Consider the following 11,370-nt stretch of genomic DNA (forward strand, 5'->3'; position numbering starts at 1 on the left):
ATGCACAAGTTTCAACAGTTGAATTGACCAAGCAGAAGAAAGAATATCAGAAGTCGAAGATCAACTCAATGAAATAAAATGAGAAACCAAGATCAGAGAAAAAAGCGCAAAAAGGAATGAACAAAGTCTCCAAGAAATGTGGGACTATGTGAAGAGACCTAACCTATGTTTGATAGGTGTACCAGAATGTGACGAAGAGAATGAATCCAAGCTGGAAAATATTCTTTGGGACATTATCCAGGAAAATTTCCCCCACCTAGCAAGACAGGCCAACACTCAAATGCAGGAAATACAGAGAACACCACAAAGATATTCCGCAAGAAGAGCAACCCCAAGGCACATAATCGTCAGATTAAACAAGGTTGAAATAAAGAAGAAAATACTAAGGGCAGCCAGAGAGAAAGGTCGGGTCACCCACAAAGGAAAGCCCATCAGACTCACAGCAGATCTCTCAGCAGAAACACTATAAACCAGAAGAGAGAGGGGGCCAATATTCAACATCCTTAAAGAAAAGAACTTTCAACCCAGAATTTTATATCCAGCCAAACTGAGTTTTGTAAGTGAAGGAAAAATAAAACCCTTTGCGAACAAGCAAGTACTCAGAGATTTTGTCACCACCAGGCCTGCTTTACAAGAGCTCCTAAAAGAGGCACTACACATAGAAAGAAACAACGAGTACCAGCCATTCCAAAATCACACTAAATGCTAAAGAGCATCAACATAATGAAGAATCTACAACAACTAATGGGCAAAACAGCCAGCTAGCTTCAAAATGGCAGTATCAAATTCACACATAACAATATTAACCCTAAATGTAAATGGACTAAATGCACTGATCAAAAGACACAGACTGGCAAATTGGATAAAAATCCAAAACCCAACAGTGTGCTGTATCCAGGAAACCCATCTCCCATGCAAGGATACACAAAGGCTCAAAATAAAAGGATGGAGGAAGATTTACCAAGCAAATGGAGAGCAAAAAAAAGCAGGAGTTGCAATTCTCATCTCTGATAAAATAGACTTTAAAGCAACAAAGATCAAAAGAGACAAAGAAGGCCATTACATACTGGTAAAAGGATCGATAAAACAAGAAGAGCTAATGATCCTAAACATATATGGACCCAATGCAGGAACACCCAGATGCATAAGGCAAGTTCTTAATGACTTACAAAGAGACTTAGACTCCCACACAATAATAGTGGGAGACTTTAACACTCCACTGTCAATATTAGACAGATCAATCAGACAGAAAATTAACAAGGATATCCAGGGCTTGAACTCAGACCTGGAGCAAGCAAACCTGATAGACATTTACAGAACTCTCCACCCCAAATCCACAGAATATACATTCTTCTCAGCACCACATCACACCGACTCTAAAACTGACCACATAATTGGAAGTAAAGCACTCCTCAGCAAATGCAAAACAACTGAAATCATAACAAACAGTCTCTCAGACCATAGTGCAATCAAGTTAGAACTCAGAATTCAGAAACCAACCCAGAACTTCACTGCTTCATGGAAACTGAACAACTGGCTCTTGAATGTTGACTGGATAAACAATGAAATGAAGGCAGAAATAAAGAAGTTCTTCGAAACCAATGAGAATGAAGACACAACATGCCAGAATCTCTGGGACGCATTTAAAGCAGTCTCTAGAGGAAAATATATATAGCAATAAGTGCCCATATGAGGAGAATGGAGGGATCCAAATTTGACACCCTATCATCAAAATTGAAAGAGCTAGAGGAGCAAGATCAAAAAAACTCAAAACCCAGCAGAAGACAAGAAATAACTAAGATCAGAGCTGAACTGAAGAAGATAGAGACACGAAAAACCCTTCAAAAAATCAATAAATCTAAGAGCTGGTTTTTTGAAAAGATCAACAAAATAGACAGACCACTAGCCAGATTGATTAAAAAGAAAAGAGAGAACAACCAAATAGATGCAATAAAAAATGATAAAGGGGAAATCACCACAGATTCCACAGAAATTCAAACCATCATCAGAGAATATTACAAACAACCCTATGCACATAAACTAGTAAACCTGGAAGAAATGAATAAATTCCTGGACTCCTGTGTCCTCCCAAGCCTAAACCAGGAGGAAGCTGAAACTATGAATAGACCAATAACAAGGTCAGTAGTTGAGACAGCAATCAAGAGCCTACAACACAAAAAAAGCCCAGGTCCAGATGGGTTCACAGCCAAATTCTACCAGACACACAAAGAGGAGCTGGTACCATTCCTTCTGAAACTATTCCAAATAATCCAAAAAGAGGGAATCCTTCCCAAATCATTTTATGAGACCAATATCATCCTGATACCAAAACCTGGAAGAGACCCAACAAAAAAAGAAAACTTCAGGCCAATATCCATGATGAACATAGATGCAAAAATCTTCAATAAAATATTGGCAAGCCGATTGCAACAGCAAATCAAAAAACTTATCCATCATGATCAAGTAGAATTCATCCCGGGGATGCAATGCTGGTTCAACATACGCAAGTCTATAAACGTAATTCACCACATAAATAGAACCAAAAACAAAAAACACATGATTATCTCAATTGACACAGAGAAGGCATTCAACAAAATTCAACAGCCCTTTATGCTAAAAACCCTCAATAAAATCGGTATTGATGGAACGTATCTCAAAGTAATAAAAGCTATTTATGACAAACCAACAGCCAGTATCATACTGAATGGGCAAAAACGGGAAGCATTCCCTTTGAAATCCGGCACTAGACAAGGATGCCCTCTTTCACCACTCCTATTCAATATAGTACTGGAAGTTCTAGCCAGAGCAATCAGGCAAGAAAAAAAAATAAAGGGCATTCAAATAGTAAAGGTAGAAGCCAAATTGTCTCTATTTGCAGACGACATGATAGTATATCTAGAAGACCCCATCATCTGAGCCCAAAAACTCCTGAAACTGATAAGCAACTTCAGCAAAGTCTCATGATATAAAATCCATGTGCAAAAATCACACGCATTCCTATACACCAGTAACAGACCTAAAGAGAGCCAAATCAATAATGAACTGCCATTCACAATTGCTACAAAAAGAATAAAGTACCTAGGAATACAACTAGCAAGGAATGTAAAGGACCTCTTCAAGGAAAACTACAAACCACTGCTCAACGAAATCAGAGAGGACACAAACAGATGGAGAAACATTCCATGTTCATGGTTAGGAAGAATTAATATCATGAAAATGGCTATACTGCCCAAAGTAATTTACAGAATCAATGCTATCCCCATCAAGCTACCATTGACTTTCTTCACAGAACTGGAAAAAACCACCATGAACTTCATATGGAACCAAAAGAGAGCCCGCATAGCCAAGTCAATTCTAAGCAAAAAGAACACAGCGGGGGGCATCACACTACCAGATTTCAAACTATACTACAAGGCTACAGTAATCAAAACAGCATGGTGCTGGTACCAAAACAGAGATATAGAACAATGGAACAAAACAGAGGCATCAGAGGCAACACAACATATCTACAACTATACAATCTTTGATAAATCTGACAAAAACAAGCAATGGGGAAAGGATTCCCTGTTTAACAAATGGTGTTGGGAAAACTGGCTAGCCATGTACAGAAAGCAGAAACTGGACCCCTTCCTGACACCTTACACTAAAATTAACTCCAGATGGATTAAAGACTTAAACATAAGACCTGGCACCATAAAAACCCTAGAAGGAAATCTAGGCAAAACCATCCAGGACGTAGGAGTAGGCAAGGACTTCATGAACAAAACACCAAAAGCATTGGCAACAAAAGCCAAAATAGACTAATGGGACCTAATGAAACTACACAGCTTCTACACGGCAAAAGAAACAGTCACTAGAGTGAATCGGTGACCAACAGAATGGGAAAAAATTTTTGCAGTTTACCCATCTGACAAAGGGCTGATATCCAGAATTTACAAAGAACTCAAACAGATTTACAGGAAAAAAATAAACAAGCCCATTCAAAATTGGGCAAAGGATATGAACAGACACTTTACGAAAGAAGACATATATGAGGCCAACAATCATATGAAGAAATGCTCATCATCACTGGTCATCAGAGAGATGCAAATCAAAACCACATTGAGATACCATCTCATGCCAGTTAGAACGGCAATCATTAAAAAATCTGGAGACAACAGATGCTGGAGAGGTTGTGGAGAAAAAGGAACACTTTTATACTGTTGGTGGGAGTGTAAATTAGTTCAACCATTGTGGAAGACAGTGTGGCGATTCCTCAAGGCTTTAGAAATAGAAATTCCATTTGACCCAGCAATCTCATTACCGGGTATATATCCAAAGGACTATAAATCGTTCTACTATAAGGACACATGCACACGGATGTTCATTGCAGCAGCACTGTTTACAATAGCAAAGACCTGGAATCAACCCAAATGCCCATTGATGATAGACTGGATTGGAAAAATGTGGCACATATACACCATGGAATATTATGCAGCAATCAGAAATGATGAGTTTGTGTCATTTGTAGGGACATGGATGAATCCGGAGAACATCATTCTCAGCAAACTGACACAAGAACCAAAAGTGAAACACCGCATATTCTCACTCATAGGCGGGTGATGAAAAATGAGAACACATGGACACAGGGAGGGGAGTACTAAACACTGGGGTCTATTGCAGGGAAAAGGGGAGGGCCGGGGCGGGGGAGCTGGGGAGGGATAGCCTTGGGAGAAATGCCAAATGTGGGTGAAGGGGAGAAAGGAAGCAAAACACACTGCCATGTGTGTACCTATGCAACTGTCTTGCATGTTCTGCACATGTACCCCAAAACCTAAAATGCAATAAAAAAATTAAAAAAAGATACAGAAGAAAAGTAGTATTAGTCTCATTTTAAATATGAGAAGGAGCAAAGAGTAATTTCTATAATCTAGAACATGTAGTTTAACTTCAGTGCTTCACCTATAAGTCCTTCCACCTTTAAAATACAGACTATAGTAATGACTATCTTTTAAGGTATTTTAGGTGTGAAATGAGCTTATGGAGAAAATAATGCTCAGAGTATTGCCTGTTCGCTAATAAGCACCCTGTATGTGTTATTGAATTGACACACACCAGTCTTAGCTGTTTGTCTAGACATGGTCTTCCTTATTTTTGTTTAGAGCAACAATTAAAGCTTTCTATGTAACTCATTTTTAATTTAGTTGCTATTTATGGGTAAATAACAAAAAAACAAGTTGTTCAAATTTGGGACCTATTTTATATACATATATATGTATAAAAGCTTATATATATATATATATATATATATCTTATATATTTCATTATCTACTGTTAGAAATGTAAGCCCCATAAGCCATGGATCATTCATTATTTGTTTTGTTCACAGGAATCTCCCAAGTTCCAAGAAGTGTGTCTAGTATACAGTAGATAATTAATATGAACATTCATGAATTAAAAATTAAATTGTGGTAATTCATTAATGTAAAAGGAATACATGGAAACGTTTTTCTCCTCTTGTACAAGTTTGATCTGTAAACACTTTGTGTCACTTTCAGAACAGTTTTCCTCAAGTTGATGGTGATGAGTTCTAGGGCTGTGTAACAAGACAAGTGGTCTCCAACCCAGCAGGAAAAGTCTAGCTCTCTTCTTGTACAGAAAGGAGAGAATGGAGCTCTTCAGTACTACTAGATATTTTTGTTGTCCCTCAGTCTTTTAAAAAATGAAAAATGTGGCACATATACACCATGGAATATTATGCAGCAATCAGAAATGATGAGTTTGTGTCGTTTGTAGGGACATGGATGAATCTGGAGAACGTCATCCTCAGCAAACTGACACAAGAACAGAAAATGAAACACCGCATATTCTCACTCACAGGCGGGTGATGAAAAATGAGAACACATGGACACAGAAAGGGGAGTACTAAACACTGGGGTCTATTGGGGGGAAAAGGGGAGGGCCAGTGGGAGGGGGAGGTGGAGAGGGATAGCCTGGGGAGAAATGCCAAATGTGGGTGAAGGGGAGAAGGAAAGAAAAGCACACTGCCATGTGTGTTCCTACGCAACTGTCTTACATGCTCTGCTCATGTACCCCAAAACCTAAAATCCAATAAAAAATTAAAAAAAAAGAAAAAAAATGGTGTATTTATGTGTGACAATTTGTCTCAATTACTTCAAGATAGACTAAAAAAAAATTCTAATGGCAAATGGAAAATCTTTCCAACATTAAATCATAAGAACAGGCAGAGTGTGATGACAAGAACAAAAAAGAAGTCATAAGGGAGAAGCAGAAATTTGAAACAAGACTAAAGCAAGAGAATCCTAATAACGATATTGCTACTGGATTCTCCCTAAGAAAACCTCCTTGTCAGGAGAGCTACTGGTAGACTCTACCCAAAATCCAAGTATTAATGAGATCTTTTAGGCCATTAGTAATGTGGTTTATATAGTCTTGTTTTTCTTCTTGTTCTTCTTCTTCTCCTTCTTTTTCTTTTTTTGAGATGGAGTCTCAGTCTGTCACCCAGGCTGGAGTGCAGTGGCGTGATCTCAGCTCACTGCAACCTCTGCCTCCTAGGTTCAAGCGATTCTCCTGCCTCAGCCTACTGAGTAGCTGGGATTACAGGTATCTGTCAGCATGCCTGCTAATTCTTTTGCATTTTTACTAGAGATGGGGTCTCACCATGTTGGCCAGGCTGGTTTTGAACTCCTGACACCAAGTGATCTGTCTGCCTTGGCCTCCCAAAGTGCTAGGATTACAGGCTTGAATCACCACACCAGGCCTACAGTCTTGTCTATAATTCTTCTTTGCGAGCTGCTATCTTTCTTCTTTCATTTCACTTAGTCAAAATTATAAGTGAACCTTAATTTGGTAGTGAGAACCCCAAGTACGTGTTCTTTGTGCTTTTTCCCCATAGAAAGATAGGAGTGAATACAAAAATAATTACAATTCGAGTCAAAGTTTAAAATACTTGCATAGCCTCATTTTGAAATAAATTCAGTTCCTAAAACTAGTAGACTCAAAAGAAATATGGAATGAAAGTACCGATTAGAGTATTAAGTTCTGCTCCCAAGTGACACACAAACCATTTCAATTCTTCTATTCCCTTCTGAAAGGCTTTGATTCTCTGTTGGATAAGAAGATCGCCTCTGTGGCACCAGCTGCTGGCAAAGCTGATTGTCAATGTCCCTACAGAAGCTGCACAGAGAAGATAACTTGGAAGCGCCTGTAAGACCAGCAGAATTCCTGGTTGCCCACTGTCTCCTGCTGTGCCCTGTTGCACTCTAACCAGAATACCTTCTGCAAAAGCCACATGGAGTGGGCCCTGAATGACACCTGGAGGAAAAACTTCATGGGAAACAATGTCCACCCTCTCTTCTTCTCTCATTGCTTCTTTCTATTTGACATGGCCTTAAGGAAGCTCACTCTATGCCGTAACAGAAGGTGGTGGTGATGGTACCAGGGAGGGTAGGGATGCACATGAGAATCAATATTTGTAAATGAAACAGCATTGTCCTCTTAATATTCTCAGTAATAGAATCCGTGCCGTTCACCCAAGCGCCTGGGCAAATAGAGGATCATCTGAGCATGGTTTCTCTATATCTCTCAACTCTTAACTTGACTTGCTAATGTGGGCTCAAATTCTTCAGCATCATCTATTTTGTAAGGATTTAATTTCATATCTGAAATCTGAGGAATGGTGTAATATGATAGTTAAAGGGAATGGGAGCTCTTCTACTTTCACAAAAGAAAAGAGAGATGCCACACTTTAGAAACCCTGAAAAGTGCAAAGAAAAAGGGAGAGCCTGACAGAGTGAAGTACATGCAGAAAAGGCTAGTCCTGTGGTGTGAGTTCAAAGCAGTTGTATCACTACGGAATGAGGCCCATTTATATGATTCTCATTCTCAGCCTTCAGACACTTACAAGTAAACTACTAAATATAATAGATTACAAGTTCGCTGAATCAGAAGAATCCCAGCTTTTGGTATGATTAAGTTTTAATTGTATTTCTCCTTCGGGATCACTAGTAGCTAATAAGCTCATGAAAATAGGTCTTTAAATAGCAGGAGTAGTGAAAGTCTCTCTGTGCAGTATATTTTGGTATGCTTGGTTGCCTAAGGCATTCTGCTGTCTGTAGTCGAAAGTGTTCAGTTTTCACATCAATGAAATATCTAAATAATGCTAAAAAATTCTTTAGTTTTGAAATGAGACATCAGACACTCAGCTTATGAGTGGAAGTCTCTTTTAATCAATAGGCTGTTTTTAAAAGATAACCACTGTATCTTATTTACGAGAAAACCAGCTCATAAGACACCTGTCCAGAGGCACGTTTCGTAGTACTAAATACATAGATTAACTCAAAAATTCCTTTGTTCCTACTGTATCTTTTAAAGCTGTAAATAGAGACCATGTACATATATTTTTGTCTATAACAATCCTAAGTTTCCACCATATTCACTGTACCTTGGTAACACCCTAAACAGTATGTTTTCATGGCATAATGATACCACCTTAAAAACGTAATTGTCCACTATTTTTAAAACAGTGATCAATGACCTGACAGTTGCAGTCTAAAAATAATTGGGGCAGGAAACAGTAAACAAGAATAGTGTGAAAAAATATGTAAACTCCTTCATGATACCATTTTTAATTCACTGGGCATGCTTAGGGGGCATAGATATATAATCAGCCAAATTGTTCATATTTTTCAAAAAATATGCAAAAATATCACTAGAAGGAAGATCATTACCACTATTTCAGCTCCCTTAGAAGTATACCACTTCTTGAAATGACTGCAATTATACTTTTGGGCAAACTGGTACAGAGAGAGGGATGCAATCAGGACCATCCTTGCTTCTTTGGCTGACACGTGCATTATGTATACCTGGTCAGCTCACCTACTGTTACAAGGCTAGCTCTGTCTTTCTTCTCTGCTTAAAAAACCTGTTAGTGATGGTTCGTTGCCTGCAGGTAAAGTCAAGTTCCTTAGCAGGATACATAACACCATTCATGAGTTTACCTGGCCCCGGTTTTAGCCTAATTTCTCCCTATTTTTTTTTCAAGCCACCCTCCGTGATCTAGGATTATTAAACTCCATATGGGAAAATGGCCATGAGGCTTCTCTTCCTTATGCCTTTGCATAGGTACTGCCTCTGTATTTTATCTCTCTAACAAGTTTCTATGCAAATTTTCATGCTAATCTCAGTGCTTCTTCCAGGAGGGTTTCCTAATGGCCTTCTTCATGTATATAAATTTGTTCTTCCCCTTCTTGCACGGATTACACTTGTTGTGATTAACACATCACAATGTAACATGTATGGATAAATAGACTGTAGGATATCTTAAAGGAAAGGATTACACATAAAGCATTATCTTTTAATCCTCAGCCTCTGGCACGTTACCTACTGCACAGTAACACGTCAGTACCTGCTAGATGAATGATATCATAGTTTTAAGAATTCTATGAGCATAAAACAGACATGATAAAGAATTCTATGAGCATAAAATGGATACTGCAAAACCATTACTATAAATACAGGTACAGATGAAGTACCTGTCAATGGATATTTCTGCAAGTAGAAAAAATTTAGTTTTTGGATGACCTCATTTATGCTTGAAAATGAGTAAGGAACGTAACTTGATCCTTTATACAGAACTTGAAGTTATGAACTCTCACTGTCACCTCTCTCCATCATATAACAAATACAACTTTATTTTTTTAATGGTGCCCTTCAAGGGTTTATCGCCCTGCACTAAAATACAGTGGGGAAAGATACTCCTGGTGTTTTTGACCTGACATGAAGTATGTGTCAACAGAACCCTTGTAAAAAGTAGCTCTCTCAGGATTCCTTCCCAATTTTGAGAAGGCAAGAGGTCCAGATAAGCACCTCGATGTGAAGCCTTTTGAGGTTAGCTCATCATTACTAAGTTTCCTGCCCCAATCATTTTTAGCCTGTAACTGTCACGTCATTGATCACATCCCTTTGGCTACAAAATCAATAGCAATGAGTACCTAGAGAAAACATTTGTTCTAGAAACGTAAGACAGACCTCCTGTCCACAACTGAGCAAGATATATCAAAGCACATTAACCATGGAATGATTCCTTAAGTTTATTTTGGTTAACAGGGATAATTTAAAGTAGAGAGATGGCCCAAGAGAGAGATTATCCACAGTTTTATAGATTTACCAACTTCTCTCTACTTAGGAACCCTAATTTCCCACATGCTCACAGCTCTCCCTGGTGACTGTCTGTGGTTTAATAACACATGTTGCCTGGAGGGCGATGGAAGAGCTGAGGAAGCATCATCCAATCCGACATTCAATTGTAGGAATTGGAAAAAGGAACACTCCATTTTATGGCACTGAAAATAATTCAGGTAAAGTTCCAACACTTCCCAGGTATGCAACAGTTCTTAAGATCACTGAAACATGTAGTGCTAGAATTTAGTTAAAGACCATTTTTCCTCATTTTCTACAAACACCTCATTTACTCTAAAACTTCTTCAAAAACTTCTTAAATAACTTATAAATATACATGCTAATGAAACAGTTACCTCTATCAAGAAAGAGATGAAAAGCTTGCAAAGCTTGTTGGAAGACTCACCAATGAAGAGCAATCTATTAGGCCTCCTAATTACTAACAAATATCCAGTTTTTATTATCTATTTCATCGTATCATTATTTCCTTATGATAGTAAAAATAAAATAAGCTGTTAACCTCATCTTCAAATAGAATCTAGACCCACTGATTTCTCAGCTGCTCATTAATACATTTGCTTTTCTTTGAATAAAATGCAAGATAAATTTTTTTAAAGACTCCTTATAGGTTTGGTTCCAAAATAATTGACACTGTATTGCCAAAAGATAGTGAAAAAGACTTTAAGTGACATGATGGCAACCTTGAGAGATTTTAATACAAATGGGTAGTGAAAAACTATGTCCTTGGCAACAAATTTTAAGAGTGTGCACATTCCCACTCAAAAGTAAAACTGAAGATTCATGGAATTTTTTTTTTAATCAGATTCAGCAACTTCAGCAAATCAGCCTGATACATAAACACACATGCACACACAGCTACCCACACAAACACACCAATCTCATCTCCAGGATGGCCAGATTTTTCTCAAATTTAGGAGCAAGGGTGCACATTGGTCTTTTTTTACTGCCTAGATGAGTATGATACCAGCAACCTACAATGTTAGCTGCCCCAAGAATGCACTGCGGGTCATGTTGGTAATACTCATCTGAGGAGGTGCAGCTTTTAACTAGGAAGAGCCAATTCACACCTTTTGCTTAGCTCAGATCCTGTCTCTTCTCAGCAGGGGGCGGAAATTGTGCCAAACTGTGCTGAATTAATTGGGTTTGTTTGGCTCTGTCTCCAGTTAGTCA

Source organism: Callithrix jacchus, chromosome 3 (genome assembly GCF_049354715.1).
Source record: "Callithrix jacchus isolate 240 chromosome 3, calJac240_pri, whole genome shotgun sequence".
NCBI classification, from domain to species: domain Eukaryota; kingdom Metazoa; phylum Chordata; class Mammalia; order Primates; family Cebidae; genus Callithrix; species Callithrix jacchus.